Raw genomic sequence first — 15,769 nt, 5'->3', positions numbered from 1 at the left:
TGGTCCTGGTTGGGAGATCAGATGCTGCTGAAAGTGGTGTTGGAGGGACAGTGGGAGACACTGTAAGAGTTGCGGAACTGGTGGCAGTGAAGGTAGATGCAGGAGAATAGAGATAGATACTAGACGGAGCAGTTTAATTACAAAACCCACGGCAATACAAAAAAAAACGACATGGGTACAAAACCCGATGCGCACCAGTAACATAGCGTACAAGCACTTACAAACAAACAATTCCACACAAGGACATGGGGGGAACAGAGAGGGTTAAATACACAACAATGAATGATGGAAATGGAAACCAGGTATATAAGAAAACAAGACAAAACAAATGGAAAATGAAAAGTGGATCGATGATGGCTAGAAGACCGGTGACGCCGACCACCGAACACCGCCCGAACAAGGAGAGGAAACAACCTCGGTGGAAGTCGTGACAGACACTTTCCTATGGTCTAAAAAAATATCCTAATGCCCCTGGGAAGTGATTGGTGACACTGTGTAGGGTGCTGTCTTTCAGGTGGGATGTTAAATGGGTTTCCTGACTGTCTGTGGCCACTTAAGATCCCATAGCACCTTTTGTAAGAGTAGGGGTGTTAACCCTGGTGTCCTGGCACAAATTCCCAATCTGACTATCATGGCCACCTAATCATCCCCAGCTTGCCATTGGCTCATTCATCCCCCTCCTCTCCCCTGTAACTATTCCCATGGGCATTGCTGTAAATTAAAATGTGTTCTCAGTCAACTTACCTGGTAAAATAAGGGGAAATATAATAGATGATGATGGCTGGCTCCTGTTGTTGATAAACACCCACATCCACAAATTGTCTCTGAGTTTAAGTGCTGATCTAGGATCAGTTTAGACTTTTGTATACGATTATATGGACAGATCAGCACTCCTACTCTGAAATAGTTTGTGGATACGGGTCCTGGACCTAATAATAAAGTCTACCTTCAAAACAGTATCAAATGGAAATTGGAAATAATATAAAATATACAGAGAAATATGAGCTTCCACCATAGTTGTTGGAAGGATGATTTGAAAATAAAATATTTCAGCCAGAGTAGTAAAGTTAGTGGTAATGTAGTGTGGAAAGGTTAATATGACGTAATGCAGCAGGCCCTACTTCAGGTTGTCTTACTATAATAATATAATACATACCGAAAAAATATAAACACAACATGTTAAAGTGCTGGTCCCATGTTTAATGAGCTGAAATAAAAGATCCCAGAAGGGTTCCAAACACAAAAGCTTATTTCTCTCAAATGGTGTGCAAAAATGTGTTGACATCCCTGTTAGTGAGCATTTCTTGTTTGCCAAGATAATCCAGCTACCTGACAGGTGTAGGATATCAAGAAGATGATTCAACAACAGGATCGTTACACAGGTGCACCTTCTGCTGGGGACAATAAAAGGCCATTCTAAGATGTGCTGTTTTGTCACACAACCAAATACCACATTTTGAGGGAGCGTGCAAATGGCATGCTTACTGCAGGAATGTCCACCTGAACTGTTGGGAGATAATTGAATGTTCATTTCTCTACCATAAGCCGCCTCCAATGTAGTTTTAGAGAATTTGGCAGCATGTCAAACCGGACCCACAACCGTAGACCACGTGTATGGCGTCGTGTGGACGAGTAGTTTTCTGATGTCAACGTTGTGAACATAGTGCCCCATGGTGAGGGTGGGGTTATGGTATGGGCAGACATAAGCTACAGACAACGAACACAATTGCATTTTATCGAAGGCAATTTGAATGCACTAAGTTATGAGATCCTGAGGCCTATTGTTACCACCATTCCTTCATGTTTCAGCATGATAATGGACAGCAAGGTCGCAAGGATCTGTACACAATTCCTGGAAACTGAAAATGTCCCAGTTCTGCATATTCACCAGACATGTCACCCATTGAGCATGTTTGAGAAGCTCTGGATCGACATGTACGACTTAGCGTGTCGACTCAGCGTCTTCCAGTTCCCGTCAATATCCAGGAACTTCGCACAGCCACTGTAGAGGAGTGGTACAAGATTCCACAGGCCAACACATTTCTTTCGCAATAGAGTTGATCAACTCTATTGAGAAAAAATATGTTGCGCTGCATGAGGCAAACGGTGGTCCCACCAGATACTGACTGGTATTCTGATCCACGTCCCCATCTTTTTTTTAAAAGGTATCTATGACCAACAGATGCATATCTGTATTCCCAGTCGTGGAATCCATAGATTAGGGCCTAATGAATTGATTTAAATTGGCTGATTTCATTACATGAACAGTAACTCCATAACATATGTGAAATTGTTGCATGTTGCATTCATATTTTTGTTCAGTGTAATATCATATGCCATTTAACAGTACATAGTCAAAAGTAGAACCCTATGTACTCTGGTCATAAGTAATGCACTATATAGAAAATAGGGTGCCATTTGAGATGCAGAGAGACAGTGTCGAGGCTCTACTGTAGGTACACTGTGTGTACGTAGCTAGTTAGATGACATGACTGTTTATATGCTCAAGAGAACCACTCATTTCAGCCCAAACCCCTCAACCCTGCTGTCATCATCTCTCCTTTGCTCTGCCCTGGCCTTAGAAGAATATAAGAGGATGCGAATGATCTAGTGTGTGTGTGTGTGTGTGTGTGTGCGTGCGTGCGCAGGAGTGTGTGGACATGTGTTTGTATATGTGTGTGCGCACAGTGCATGTCATCCTCTTGTGGCTTGGCCTTTGAAGAGCATCCAGTAGTGTATATCTCATCATGCGGCCGCCCCTCCATCCTCTCAACCCTCTCCACAACCTAACCCTCCCAACCCCTTAATGTTCAAGACTTTTTTCAGGACGCATCCCAAAAAGCGATTCCCTACATAGACCTATGGCCCTGGTCAGAAGTAGTGCACTATGTTGGGAATAGGGTGCCATTTGGGATGCAACTTAGCCTTTTTGATGTCTAAAGACCAGAAGGCTGGGAGGCCAAATGAGGGAGGGAAGGCTATAACCTTCCTCTTCACTAGCCATGACAGGGAGCCCTCACACTCATCATCAACCCTCCGGTCACCAAGCAAGGGCTCGGGAGCCAAAGGACAAGCCGGCGTACCTGTACTTCCACAGGATAACTAAATGTCTTTACTTGCCTTTCAAGAATGTATGCACACATGACTGTAAGTCGCTTTGGATAAAAGTGTCTGCTAAATGGCATATATTATTATTATTATAAAGGAAAGTGAATAGTAAAATGCCAATATTTCAGGGTTTGAAGACGTCAAGGAGGGAGAGGACATGTAGCCTATGGACAAAAACACGCAAACTCCAATTTAAAAACCTCAAGGAGAGAGCAATGTACTATAGGATCTCTATGCCAAAAAACAATTTTGGTAAATTTTTTAAAACTTCACATCAGAGAGAGTGGAGAGGCCTTGGACATATACAAATACAGTACACGCAAAATGGCAATAATTTTGTTATTAAATTAAGAGAGAAATTAGAAAAATGCCTTGTACATATGGTACAAATAAATAGACAATGGTTGAGGTTTTAAACAGGGTTTAAACGCTATACTACATACACTCCAGCAGGTCAGCTAGGGTCTTGGTGCGGAGGACCACGAGCCGTTTGGCTTTGTCGTTAGTGATGGCAAACTCCTGCATGCCCAGCTCCTCTTCCACTTTGACCTGGGTACGGTTGTTTACCAATGAGCTACGCAACAACTGTGGAACACACACATGCACGCACACACACATCCAATTTTGATCACACACAGAATATCCAAGTCTCACAGATCCACTTTGCACATATGCCAAAGTGCGTGCACAGGACACACGCACATACAAAAAAAAGAAAAAAAAGGAAAATAAACACCATATGGACTAATACATCACAGACCCTGTAGCGTGTAGGATCACGCCAGGCTATTCAATGTTTCACTTTTCACATCATTGGACTGTTAAATATTACATTGAGATTCAAAGCTCAGCAGATGAAGACATGTCAAAACAAGACGAGTGCATTGCCCGCTCTGAAAGAGTTGGCATAAACATTATAAATATAAACGCAGTAGTGGGGAAAGTAGAGATAGAATAGATCAAATGCTGTGGGACGTCTCAGCTAACTCGATCTTAACGCTACACACACACACACACACGCGCGCGCACATGCATACACACACACACACACACACACAAAGGCAATGTGTTGAATGAGCACTTCAATTTGAAATCCATTTGAGTCCGAGTCTGTTTCTACTCTTGGGCAGGCCGGGACCATCTCAGTCTCTTAGCTATGCTTCACTGCAGAGCTTTTATCCCATTGATGTCACATCTACTCTCCACTAATAAATATCTAACTGCAGATCTGTTTTTACTTAGCAGCTTTTAGTTAGGACTTTTCTATGACAAATCAGTTACAGCACCACTGCACTGCATGCTCCTCCCCACTGCAGAGTACGTAAGGAAAAGGAACCAAAAGGAAAGAGTGGAATGACGTTTTTTTTTCTTCCTTTCCACCATTCAATATTGATTGACAGGATGGGAAATGCACGACTGGAATGTTCCGGCAAGTATTGTATAAGATGAACACAGAGACACCCTTAAACCCACACACACACACTGTTACAGCATCATCCAAGGACGGAGACAATCTGTTTTCATCTGCACTCCACAGCCATCACAAAAGAGTACCAACAAAGGCCGGCTATTAAAGACACTTTCCCGTGCAACAATAGGCTACCCATCTCGCTCTCTCTTTAGCCCAGTAACTCTTCCTTTCAGCACACAAAGACAGGGAAAGAAAGGGGGGGGGGGTACAAAGGGAGCAGGAAGAGCTAAAGAAGAGAGAGAAAAACGGATGCTGTGAATAACCAGAGAAAAACGGAGAGATGGGTACAGAGGGAGGAACAAACAAAGACGGGGAGAGCCGGAGAGGAGAGAGAGGGCACAGTGAGAGAGGAGTGCAAGGCGAGGAGGGAGAAGCGGCAGAAAGAGAGAAGCAAAGCAAGACGGACAAAAGATGTCAATAGCAAGGGAACTAGATGAGGAGAAGGAAGAAGAGAATAGATGGAGAGAGAAGTTCGGGGATTTCTCCTTACTGTTAAGTGTCCTTCGTGGTGGTCAGGGACATGGATGAAGAGGTACTCTGTAGCCATCAGCTGCATGATGGAGGCTCCCAGGAACTCCCTTCTCTGGTTGTGACCCCAGAGAGAGGGAGCGAAACAGGGAAACGGGTAGAAAGGGGGGGGGGGTAAAGAGGGGTGAGGAAGAGGAAAGAGGGCTTATTTAGGTGCACAGCCACAGGCCTTCAATTCACATGTGTCTTCAACTCTTAGTCAAACCCATGGGGGCTTTAGCCTTAGTGCCATGCTGATTGTGATGCACTAAAGCACTAATGCGAACGTGCACACACACACACACTACTCATGGGCAGCCCTGGGGAGAGACGAGAGCAGGCCCTAACAGTCAGTGACAAGTGAAAGGTTATTACCCACATGGAGAGAAGTTTATACCGCTAAGGTTAAATAGAATGGTAAGCTTGGATCAGATCAATGATACCGCTGCGTTCAGTCAATTGTGTTGAATTAACTAGGACAAGCAGACATGCACAGTACCCCCACCCCACACACACACACACCTTCCAACATTAAACCCCTACCGATATCTATGGATGTGTTTGATCATATTCAGAGCCTTCTACTCCCTATGCAGTAGTACCATATTAGACAGGGGGGTACTGCAGTGTAGTAGGAGATGGAGGAGAGGCGCTGCACAGCATTGCTCCTTAATTAAACAGAATTATAGATTAGTGTTGCAGATGTAGGTTGGTGCTATGCCAAGGAGCCAGGGCGGGCAGCACAGACCACAGTGAGCAGAGCGGAATTGGAGATATGTAGACATTGACTGTATCGCAAATTGCACCCTATTCCCTTTTCAATGCTCTACTTTCGACCAAAAATAGTGTACTGTCTAGGGAACAGGGCACCATTTGGGACGCAAACAGAAATATGAGGTTCAGCAGGTTAGAGCAGGATTGACTGAGTACAGTTATAGTTGAGTGGAGAGGGGGTAGAGCGAGGACATAGGAGCAAGGGAAGGGGGGAAAGAGAGGAGGGGTGAAAGAGAGGAGGGATGAGGAGTGGAAATGATCACATCAAAGGTCAGAGTTTATTGTCCCCTTTCTGCGGCATCGACTGGCAGGCACATTTTTTGTTATGCGGCATATCAGAACTGGGAAACTCTCCTGGAATGTGCTTCATAAGAAGGGTGAGGGAGAGAGAGAGAGAGAGAGAGTGCTGCAGCACGCACATACTGAACCTCAATATGTGTGTGTTAAGATGACAGTGAGCATGTGTGTTCTAGAGGGATAGAAAAAATAATAGATATAGATATCGATATAGAAAAACATAGTAAAAAGGCGAGAGAGATAGAGGGTCAGGGCAGAAGGAAAGCGTTTTAGTGTGAAAGCCACATAGAGCCATCTCTCCAACACAGGAGGCACAATGCAGCGGTAGTGAGATGGTAAACGATGGGGGAAATTGAAGTAAAGTGTGAATCCCATGTTTTATTCTGCACTGACTTTGATCTAAAACACCTTTAACAGCTTCAGGAGGATCGCGTTCCAACGACAACTACTCCATTTTGTAACACCTGTGTGTGTGTTCGTGTATGTGGCTCCTTTGCTACTTAGGAGTTCTAGAAATAGAGTTTCCCAGTTCAGTATCAGTCCGGGAGGTTGTTTAGGCCTGATCCAACAGGGGAGGCTATATATACCTGAGCGGAGAGGGGCAGGATGAGAGGAGCGGTGCGGTCTCTCGTGGTTTGGGATCATTGATCATGGCAGCCATTGAGTGTCCTGACCATTAGGGGTCTATGATAAAAGGTATGCGTCCCAAATGGCACCCTAATCCCTTTATAGTGCACTACTTTCTGGTCAAATGTAGTCCGCTGTATAGGGAATAGGGTGCCATTTGAGAGGCAACAGAGGGGATTTAGAGGGTAGAGTCGTGGGAGCAGAGTCTCTCCGTCTGTGTTCCTCTGAGGTTGTCTAATGTCACTAGGATCTCTAAAAGGCGTCAACTCACAGCTCCACTTCCTCTAGGTCAGACTCTATCTAAATTCACTACTATGAGGTTACTGAGTGTGTGTTCTATCTATCTACTTCCACAATGAGGGGGGGGGGGGCTCGTCTCCTCTACGTCCTGTACTATTCATTTGTATGACCTTCATTTCGGTTTCCAGTGTGATGGGATAGGGTTCTAAAGGTTGCCCTACTTTGGGCTTTGGGCGGACTCACACTGCTAGCGACCTCTTGTTCTCAGGTTCAATTTCAAACTCGGTTTCATCAGCATCCCATTTTAAGAACAAGGGATTCGTTACTTTTTTAGATGACCTTCATTACAAACAGTTGATTTATTTTTACACGTCCACTAATACTTTTTGAGTAAAAATATCAGCATTAGGCTTGACTACTGGGTATAATCACAAGCTAATGGTAAAGAATTGGCCCCCCCATAAAATGTGTTATAAAGGTTTGTATCATAATCTTCACATTCACGGCCACCTAATTATTCCGCTGATTCCCAATTGGCATATATCACTCCTCACCTCTTCACCATGCTAGCAGAATTGTGGTGAGCGTTCTGGCACCCAATGGTTGCTGTGCATCAAAAGCGGTTGGTGGCACCTCAATGGGGACGACGGGCTTGTGGTAATCGAATGGTATCAAACACATGCCATTCCATGTGCCCCGTTCCGGCCATTATTATGAACTGTCCTCCCCTCAGCAGCCTCCTGTGCCGTGCATCACCTCAACAGGTGAGTTTCCCCCTTATTACGTAAAGCGCTTTGAGCACCTACTTTAGGTGGAAAGATGCTGCATAAATCCAATTGAACATTATTATTATTATTATATAATGGCTAAGAATTAGTGTAAAAACTGAGTCTAATAATAAGTTGGCCATTAATAATAGGGTTAGCATTGCAGGCGTCAGTCTATTCTTTGAGAAGGAAGAGAAACCTTCAAAGTTAACCTTGACAGTTCAGCCCTCTAATCGACTTCACTGACCATGAGTGGTGAAAGGCTCTGACGTTAAAGTGATGGATTAAAAAACACAACACACACACACACACACACACACACACACACACACACACACACACACACACACACACACACACACACACACACACACACACACACACACACACACACACACACACACACACACACACACACACACACACACACACACACACACACACACACACACACACACACATCCTTGTGGCAAATCTAAAAGCAATTACTGAGTGCTGCCTGCCAATAAGATATCAGAGATGCACTGTCAAGGCTAATTTGGTTTTGCTGTCAAAACTCACCATTGTGTTGCTAACATTTCACTTTTTTGAATGGATCACACATTTAACCCTCATATGCTCTACACAGTGAAGCACATCTCCTAAAAGATGGCATGACCTCTGCAATTATTTTCCATTACGTGTCATTTTTAAGAGCATTTTAAACACAATGAAAGAGGAATGCTAAGTACAGAGCATTTGATGAAACCGTGAAGACAGCTTTCTTTTAAACGTTGGTGAATAAAGTATTGCATCGGAGCTACTAGAGTGAAGAGCTTTTCCTTTCATTTAAAAACAATGCTACAGTACAAAGCAGTAAAACATGCTAAAATGTTTATTTCATTCTACTGAGCAATTTGCTTTACGTTCGTATTTTTTTATTTTATCATTTCCTATTGTTGTTTCATTGTCGAGAAGGAACGTGCATATAAGCCTTTCGTTGGCCGGTGTATATACCAAGTGTATCCTGTACAACTAATAAAACATGAAACTTGAAAATGAAACACCAAAGGTAACAGGGTAACTCGAGACAAGTGTGAATCAAAGCTGACTTATTCAAAAACACATTGTCTGCACTCACTCGAGTAAAATCTCCCATTTTTTAATACTGTTTTACTACTGTAATTTTTCCTTAATTTAACTAGGCAAGTAAGTTAAGAACAAATTCTTATTTTCAATGAGAGCCTAGGAACAGTGGGTTAACTGTCTGTTCAGGGGCAGAATGACAGATGTGTACCTTGTCAGCTCAGGGGTTTGAACGTGCAACCTTCCAGTTACTAGCCCAACGCTCTAACCACTAGGCCATCCTGCCGCCCCTACTGTAAGGCGCAAGCGATGAAAGCCACCTATGAAAGGTAACAAGCAGGGAAGCGAAACACAGCAGTTCTTCACCCAATTGAATTCGACCTGATTGAAATGTCAGCAACTTTATAAAACCAATGATTTCACCATTGTTAAAAAAGAAACATGCAGTTTGATTTAATATAAAAGCATTTGGAGAAAATGTAAGCGATGTTGGCATCTGAAATGACCTCTAGGGTCAAATCAAGTCTAACAATATCTAAGACAGTATTCGTAAAAATGTGTCTCCAAAGCAACAACAACACAGTAAATGTGTCAGAATTCAAATAAACCTAAAGTAAGCTAACAAAATGTGTGCATGCTTACTATAATATACATAATACACTGCCTGCAAGTAATGGCTTAAAACATAAAAGTTCTAAGTTATTAACTTAAACTAAAAACTATGAATATAAATTAAATCAAGTGAAATGGGCCTCCAAGACCTCACAGAGCTGAGAGAGAGAGAAAGAGAGAGAGAGAGAGAGAGAGAGAGAGAGAGAGAGAGAGAGAGAGAGAGAGAGAGAGAGAGAGAGAGAGAGAGAGAGAGAGAGAGAGAGAGAGAGAGAGAAAGAACAAGAGAATGAGACAGAAACAGAGAGACAAATTAGGGAGAAAGTGAAAGGCTCTATTCACATGAGAGAGAAGGATTAACAACCAATGCCACAGGCCAGCCAGTAAATATAATCAACAACATGTAAAAACTCAATTTCCCATGGGGGAGTGGGGTTGTGACCTCCCTAGCGGAGTCGGGCCATGGCTGGAGAGGGGCTTTAGTGTACCCTGGGAGGACTACGCATGCTGTAAAAGCCACAGGATTAGGCATTGGGCGAACTAGGAGTTAAACAATCCATCCATCACTACCGGATTGCGATGGAGGATGGACCGGGCAGAGAGGCAGGCAGCAGGCCCTGTGACTATGTGCACAAAGCTCTGAAGACTGGAAGACACTCCTACTGTAGACTAGATGTCTCATACTGAACAAGGCTATGGGGTGCTTCCCAAATGGCACCCTATTCCCTATATAGTGCATTTATTTCGACGAGAGCACTAGTGGAAAATTAACTAGGACCTAGCTAAAGATATAGAGATGTACACTAATGGTGGCATTTAGGACTGTTATGAGAGTTATGAGAGAATATTCGTAATAACGCGCACCCATGCACACGCTCACACACACACCCCTCCCATACTCACAGTGTGAGGTGGTTGAAGCCCACGGTCCTCAGTGTGAAAGATTTGACCAGCAGGCGACAGTGCGTGAACATAACACCAATTGCATCCTAAAAGTCCGTCAGCTTCTGAATCACCGGAGACATCTCGATCAGCTGCCTGTCCATCTGCGGCTCCTGCACCTGGGAACACAACATTTACAGCTAAACACTTCAGGAAATGAGCGGTTCCTGGGAACTTCCAAAACTGATCACATCAGTTTTGAAAGTAAAACTGAATAAGTAAGTCTGTCTTTTACCTGCCCTGCAGAACTAATCAAAAAGTGATTTCGGCCATCCTGGACCGGAGCAGCCTATCCCGGGACTAGATCATAGGGTTTGGATCACAGATCAAGGCTCGGCTATAGGCTTGCTTGGTAGTTCAGTGAATTGGGAGAGTATCGGGTTTTAACAGAGACAAATATGCTGAACCTGGCGGAACATTGAAACTTATGATGACCTCCCTTATTAGGGGAGGAAATGTGCTAAAATGCATGCTTTAAATCAATAGAGGGCTGAGTGAGTGCGTGTTGTGTGTTCAATCAGGAGAAACACTTATAGATGCATTCATTAGCCTGTATTTAACCAGGCAAGTCAGTAAAGAACAAATTCTTATTTACAATGACAGCCTAGGACAAGGGGGTTAACTGCTTTCGTTCAGGGGCGGAATGACAGATTTTTACCTTGACAGCTCAGGGATTCGATCCAGCAAACTTTTGGTTACTGGCCAAATGCTTTAACCACTAGGCTACTTGTCAGCCAAACCCAGACGATGCTGGTCAAATTGTGCGCCGCCCTATGAGACTCCCAGTCACGTTCAGTTGTGATGCAGCCTATAATCGAACCAGGGTCTGAGGTGACGCCTTTAGCACTGAGATACATTGCCTTAGACCACTGCGCCTGCCTGTAGTAGAGAGAAGTATCTAATTGGCCTCTGGCTTGCTACTGCTGGAGGTTTGATCAAGACACTTCCCTCATTGAAAACAAACACCGAGCTACATCATCCCAAATGGCACCCTGTCCCCTAGTGCAGTTCTCTTGACGAGAGCCCAATGGTCCCTTGTCAAAAGTAGTCCACTACATAGGGAATAGAATCTCATTTGGGATGTAGTCATCATTAAATATATACATGAATTCACCTTATTCACCTGGCTCTTCACATGTATAAACACTGTACTGTAAGTAGGTAAGTACAATATGTATGTAAAGTTTCTATAACTTTATCTATCAACTCCAGTCTGCCTGATGCATATGGTACAGTACAGTTAAAGTCACAATCCTGAGTGTGTATATATATCATGGATTCCAATGACCATTGGAGAGCAGTAAATATTGCAGATTGTACCTTTGAGTTCATGTTTGGTTTCATTTAATAAGCAATATAGACGAAGCAGCGGTGGAATACCTAGATGCCCAATGTCAAACAAGCAGGGTGGTTGAACGGTGTTGAACGATGAGCTGGAGTCCATGAACATCATTCTCACACAGTTTGTTCTCCTCTTGTCCAGGTGGGAGAGGGCAGTGTGAAGTGCAATTGAGATTGCGCCATCTGCGGATCTGTTGAGGGTGGTATGTGAATTGGAGTGGGACCAGGGTGTCTGGCATGGTGTTGATGTGCGTAATGACTAAAAGCCTTTGAAAGCCTTTGAAAGCCTTTCAAAGCTATTCATAATTACAGATGTGAGTGCTAAAGGGCGATAGTCATTTAGGCAGGTTACCTTAGAGCTCTTGGGAACAGGTACAATGGTAGGATGCTTGAAGCATGTTGGGATTACCAACTGGGACAAGGAGAGACTGAACATTTCAATGAAGACACTTGCCAGCTGGTCTGCGAATGCTCCGAGAATGTGACCTGGTATTCCGTCTGGTGGCCTTGCAAGTGTTAACCTGTTTAAAAGTTTACTCACATCAGCCATAGAGAGCGAGATCATACAGTCATCTGGAACAGGAGCTTTCATGCAGGACTCAGTGTTGTATTCCTTGAAGTGAGCATGAAAGGCATTTAGCTCGTTTTGGAGTTCTGCATCACTGGGCATCATTGTCTGCAAGACCTGCCACATCTGACGAGTGTCAGAGCTGGTGTAATAGAATTCTACCTTCCTCCTATATTGTCCTTTTGCATGTGTGCATGTTTTTGCATGTTTGTTGGAGGTGGTAGTGGGCTTTCTTGTATGTGTTCATGTCCATGTCCTGTTCTTTGTAAGCAGTAGCTCTAGCCTTTAATCCCATCAAGGATAGTGCCTTTATTTCATGCTTTTTGGTTTGGTAACATTCGTATAGTCACTGTGGGGAAGACGTTGTTTATGCACTTATTGACTGATGTGGTAAACTCCTCAATGCTATCGGGTGAATCCCGGAACATATCCCAGCCTGTACTTGCAAAACATTATTGGAGCTTCGAGTGAGGGGTGCGACAGCCTCGCGTCTGCATCATCGGAACACTTTCGTATTGAGCGCTCAATAGTACTTCCTGTTTGAGCTTTTGTTTGAAAACTGGGAAACAGGAGAATGGAGTCATTCATTTTCAAATTATTATATATATTTGTTTATCTTTATTTCTTTATCTAGGGAGTAGATCAGCTTTAAAATTGTAGATAGATTGTAGCTTCCATCAATGTAATTGTCTGCATCACTTCCAACCCCCCATTTATATTTTTTGCAAATACGCTACTGTTAAAAAGTTTGTGGTCACTTGGAAATGGCCTTGTTTTTGAAAGAAAAAATAATAATTAAACTTAAAATAACATCAAATTGATCAGAAATATAGTGTACACATTGTTAATGTTGTAAACGACTATTGTACCTGAAAACGGCAGATTTTTAATGGAATATCTACATAGGCGTACAGAGGCCCATGGTCAGCAACAATCAACTCTTGTGTTCCAATGGCACGTTGTGTTAGCTAATCCAAGTTTATAATTTTAAAAGGCTAATTGATCATCAGAAAACTCTTTAGACCAGGACGACTGATCCATGTAAAGGAAAGAATTAATGGGGCTATGTTTCGTGAGATATTGAATGAAAACCTCCTTCCATCAGCAAGGGCATTGAAGATGAAACGTGGCTGGGTCTTTCAGCATGACAATGATCCCAAAGACACCGCCCGGGCAATGAAGGAGTGGCTTCGTAAGAAGCATTTCAAGGTCCTGGAGTGGCCAAGCCAGTCTCCAGATCTCAACCCCATAGAACATCTTTGGAGGGAGTTGAAAGTCCGTGTTGACCAGCAACAGCCCCAAAACATCACTGCTCTAGAGGAGATCTGCATGGAGGAATGGGCCAAAATACCAGCAACAGTGTGTGAAAACCTTGTGAAGATTTACACAAAACTTTTGACCTCTGTCATTGCCAAAAAAGGGTATATAACAAAGTATTGAGATAAACTGTTGTTATTGACCAAATACTTATTTTCCAACATAATTTGCAAATAAATTCATTAAAAATCCTACAATGTGATTTTCCTCATTTTGTCTGTCATAGTTGAAGTGTACCTATGATGATAATTACAGGCCTCTCATCTTTTTAAGTGGGAGAACTTGCACAATTGGTGGCTGACTAAATACTTCTTTGCCCCAGCGTAGCCTAGTGGTTAGAGCATTGGACTAGTAACCGGAAGGTTGCGAGTTCAAACCCCCGAGCTGACAAGGTACAAATCTGTCGTTCTGCCCCTGAACAGGCAGTTAACCGACTTAACTGACTTGCCTGGTTAAATAAAGGTAAAATTAAATATACAGTGCCTTGCGAAAGTATTTGGCCCCCTTGAACTTTGCGACCTTTTGCCACATTTCAGGCTTCAAACATAAAGATATAAAACTGTATTTTTTTGTGAAGAATCAACAACAAGTGGGACACAATCATGAAGTGGAATGACATTTATTGGATATTTGAAACATTTTTAACAAATCAAAAACTGAAAAATTGGGCGTGCAAAATTATTCAGCCCCCTTAAGTTAATACTTTGTAGCGCCACCTTTTGCTGGGATATGTCTCTATCAGTTTTGCACATCGAGAGACTGACATTTTTTCCCATTCCTCCTTGCAAAACAGCTCGAGCTCAGTGAGGTTTGATGGAGAGCATTTGTGAACAGCAGTTTTCAGTTCTTTCCACAGATTCTCGATTGGATTCAGGTCTGGACTTTGACTTGACCATTCTAACACCTGGATATGTTTATTTTTGAACCATTCCATTGTAGATTTTGCTTTATGTTTTGGATCATTATCTTGTTGGAAGACAAATCTCCGTCCCAGTCTCAGGTCTTTTGCAGACTCCATCAGGTTTTCTTCCAGAATGGTCCTGTATTTGGCTCCATCCATCTTCCCATCAATTTTAACCATCTTCCCTGTCCCTGCTGAAGAAAAGCAGGCCCAAACCATGATGCTGCCACCACCATGTTTGACAGTGGGGATGGTGTGTTCAGGGTGATGAGCTGTGTTGCTTTTACTCCAAACATAACGTTTTGCATTGTTGTCAAAAAGTTACATTTTGGTTTCATCTGACCAGAGCACCTTCTTCCACATGTTTGGTGTGTCTCCCAGGTGGCTTGTGGCAAACTTTAAACAACACTTTTTACGGATATCTTTAAGAAATGGCTTTCTTCTTGCCACTCTTCCATAAAGGCCAGATTTGTGCAATATACGACTGATTGTTGTCCTATGGACAGAGTCTCCCACCTCAGCTGTAGATCTCTGCAGTTCATCCAGAGTGATCATGGGCCTCTTGGCTGCATCTCTGATCAGTCTTCTCCTTGTATGAGCTGAAAGTTTAGAGGGACGGCCAGGTCTTGGTAGATTTGCAGTGGTCTGATACTCCTTCCATTTCAATATTATTGCTTGCACAGTGCTCCTTGGGATGTTTAAAACTTGGGAAATCTTTTTGTATCCAAATCCGGCTTTAAACTTCTTCACAACAGTATCTCGGACCTGCCTGGTGTGTTCCTTGTTCTTCATGATGCTCTCTGCGTTTTTATCGGACCTCTGAGACTATCACAGTGCAGGTGCATTCATACGGAGACTTGATTACACACAGGTGGATTGTATTTATCATCATTAGTATATATATATATATATATATTAGTCATTTAGGTCAACATTGGATCATTCAGAGATCCTCACTGAACTTCTGGAGAGAGTTTGCTGCACTGAAAGTAAAGGGGCTGAATAATTTTGCACGCCCAATTTTTCAGTTTTTGATTTGTTAAAAAACTATGAAATATCCAATAAATGTCGTTCCACTTCATGATTGTGTCCCACTTGTTGTTGATTCTTCACAAAAAAATACAGTTTTACATCTTTATGTTTGAAGCCTGAAATGTGGCAAAAGGTCGCAAAGTTCAAGGGGGCCGAATACTTTCGCAAGGCACTGTAAATATAAATGCAGCAGTGGGGAAAGT

General features: G+C 43.0%; 1 pseudogene; it reads right to left on the bottom strand.

Moving 5' to 3' along the window:
- Positions 1-15,769, bottom strand: part of LOC124038987 — a 180,483-nt pseudogene that overhangs the window by 31,750 nt on the left and 132,964 nt on the right.

This window comes from Oncorhynchus gorbuscha, linkage group LG07, assembly GCF_021184085.1.
Source record: "Oncorhynchus gorbuscha isolate QuinsamMale2020 ecotype Even-year linkage group LG07, OgorEven_v1.0, whole genome shotgun sequence".
NCBI lineage: Eukaryota > Metazoa > Chordata > Actinopteri > Salmoniformes > Salmonidae > Oncorhynchus > Oncorhynchus gorbuscha.
Note: the sequence above shows the minus strand (reverse complement) of the source record. Positions and strands in the feature narration are given on the sequence as shown.